Source organism: Coenobita brevimanus, chromosome 84, assembly GCF_032717465.1.
Source record: "Coenobita brevimanus isolate Jiangsu-jjx chromosome 84, ASM3271746v2, whole genome shotgun sequence".
NCBI lineage: Eukaryota > Metazoa > Arthropoda > Malacostraca > Decapoda > Coenobitidae > Coenobita > Coenobita brevimanus.
The window spans coordinates 37,443,069-37,446,320 of NC_137037.1; positions in this window are offsets into that span (position 1 = coordinate 37,443,069).

Consider the following 3,252-nt stretch of genomic DNA (forward strand, 5'->3'; position numbering starts at 1 on the left):
AGCGTAATGGTGGGCGACGGGGAAACATGAAGGTGATTTGTTTTTGGCCACCCGTTACCGGATTAAGGCGTCTAGATATAGGTAGATGGAGATTCAATTTGGATTAAACTTGGTAGAGAAGTTGAGGATCGGGCATGGATGACATGAAACGTTCTCGAGAAAATATGGTCGAAGATAAATATCACAGGGCAAGTGAAGTATTCGGCCATATAATCAACCATTGGGCATGGGTGTTGCACTCAGGGTGTTCTCTCATGTTCTGTTAGTATTACTAGCATTTATCTGTGCATGCTTCATTACGGCAGCCCTCGTAATATCGAGAGAGAACATTCGTTAATTCAGTCCACGTGCGTACGTACGTGAACAAAATAACGCAAACATATCTACTCTGACGGGGGAAAAACTTACTGAAAATGTTAGAAGTCTTTTCAGGGGTTGACTTATTGTCTTGAGCAACAGGCCAAAAGTCAGGATCACATGCAGGGTCAGCTTTAATCATTGTGATCTGATTTAAGCCAAAGTTGGTGAATGGGCTGAGGGCAAGGTAAAGATTTAGTGAGAAAACTCTCAGAACAATCTGAAAAAGGTGAAGGTCCTTGGGGAAGATCACGCTTCGATATTATAACTCAGCTTTTATTTGATTTGGACCATATCTGGAAAGGGGGTCAAAGGCCAGGCAAGGACGACGATGAACAGATTTGAAAAAAAACTTGATCAAAGGTCAGAGCCACAGAGCAAGGTCAGTTCATTATGATCCAGTATGGGCCACACCTGGTAGATGGACTGCTTGGCAAGAAAAAATTAAGTAAATATGTTTTGAATAAAATCAGCCCAGCGTCAAAAGACAGGACTTTCAAATGTTCGGCCTTTAAACCAAATGTTGGGAGGGGGGGTGTTTGCTCTCCCTGAGTACTCCTATGTGTTTTCCAAGCAATACCTCATCAAACTAAATATCGATAATTATATAGGTCCTGGCAGTTTATTCTTCTAACGAAGTTATCGAGATTACAACTTCTTCCTAAATTTCCTCAAAATATATTAAGCTCTAAGTATTCTCAATGGGGAGTTCCTAGTTCAACTTGCTGATGTTTACTTCAAAATGATTGTCATGAAGGAAGGTTGTTGAGAGAGAGAGAGAGAGAGAGAGAGAGAGAGAGAGAGAGAGAGAGAGAGAAAGAGAGATGTAACCTCAGGCAGATGATAATTAGTTGCTTTTAGGCTTAATAGGTTTGTAGGACGCAGGTCAGTTAAGGGATTTATCAGTAATATTTCCGAGCTCTCGGTCAGTTATAAAATCCTGATATACTGTGCCGTCAATTATTATACTGTACCGGATGGAATGTTATGTTGGAATGAACTGTTGTAACCTTTGTGGGAAAGATATGAATACGAATACCACTGGGAGATAAAAAATGTTACAATTTGTATCCGGGACAGTATGACTTTTTACGTGATAATAGATGCTACATTGCATTACCGACCCACAGATTCCGGGAATATTATCCAGTGAACTTTCGGCCCTTAGGGTGGTTTTCTCCAATTCTTCTCATCTTCACCAGGTAGATCACCTACAACATTCAATTAAAGACCATAGTACTGATCAATCCTTCCTCTTACCGATGCAAGTACCCCCAGTTCTCTAGGTGGACCCACTGTGAAGTATGGAGGTGGAGAGACTTGTGGGAGTGGCTGTGACCATGATTTGGTCCCACAACATATTTAGCCAATTGCATCCAAACTCACCATTTGCTGCACTCAGTATTACCATTGTATGTCTGTGCCATGGTAGTAATAGTAGTAGTAGTGACAGTAGAGTAACCCTGTTCTGTCTGACAGAGCAACTCCATCAACCACAGATAAGCATTTGCTCTTGCAGGGCCATTCCATGCAGGAATCATTGTTCTCTCGTGAACCGTGCTTTGTCACAGTGAGGCGCAAGGAAGAGTGAAGATGCCTGATTCCTGGATGAATGCCATATTTGCAAATTTCCATCCGATTAACAGGGACATCACATTAGGTTACACATCATCCCGTTACTTGGCTGTGGCTATAATCCAGCACTGCATACTATTTTCTGAGTTGCAGGAAACCACTAGGTTTGTCACTCACTGTAAATTCACCTAATTAAGAAGCAGACAGCACCACATCAAATAAGTGGATGATGGTTGCTACCACCAACCATTATTACGTACGTCTGTGTGACATACTAATACAAGTGTGGGTGGCATGTGAGGGGATCAGGAGAAAAGGCTAGCACATGGAGTTGATAAGTCAGACACCGTGAAGTCACACACACACACACACACACACACGAAAGAAATACGTCCAGTTAGCACCATGTCTCAGGAGTCAGGGATGGCCGACTGCCTGGCTCAGACCATACTTCTGGGTTGATTTGAGTTGTCACACAAAAAATATTGGCGCGAGCTTCAAACACTGAGCTCTTATGAAGGGTTGCGCTGCGTAGTTTGTTGGTCCTCTGCCAGAGAGGCGCTGGTGTCGAGGCATCCAAGTTGAAACACCCCACCTGACACCCGCGCCCTTTGAAATCAGCCTCTTAGTCCAGAAAATATAGTTCCACTGCGCAGCTTGCGGATGCAAAAATGGACACAGGATTTCATCAGAGAGGATGGCATTACATTTCGCAGGGAAGACATCTTGTTGCTGATTCTATAAAATTACTGATAAACATAATACACTTCGTGCAACATGCAGGATATTCGCATCGCATATGAAAAAATCCACGGTGCAAAAAATAGTTCAAAAACTACAGAGAGAGAGAAAGAGAGAGAGAGAGAGAGAGAGAGAGAGAGAGTTGTAATATAGAGGTCAGTGTTTCGATGTCACTGATTTCTTGTACACTCAAACCTCGATTTAAGGGACCTCCATTTAAGTTATTTCAGATATAAGGGACTCCATATTCTACCTTACAAATAGACAAGACCATTCAAAATTGATATGGAATGTCTGGGTTATAAACATTAATGTTTCTTTATATAGTACCCGTAAAATAATATTCATAACCATATAAATAAGCAAGATAAGTGACACTATCATTGCAATTCATAATAAGGTTGTCTTTATAGGTGGTAAAACAATGGACATTTTCAAGTAAGGGACATTTTCAAGTAAGGGACAAGTTGATTCCCCATTTAGTCCCTTACATCGAGGTTTGAGTGTATTTATGAAAAGTTTTAACGCTTTGTCAAGAAACACTTGTATCATAGCTGGCAATAGTTATTTATTACCTCC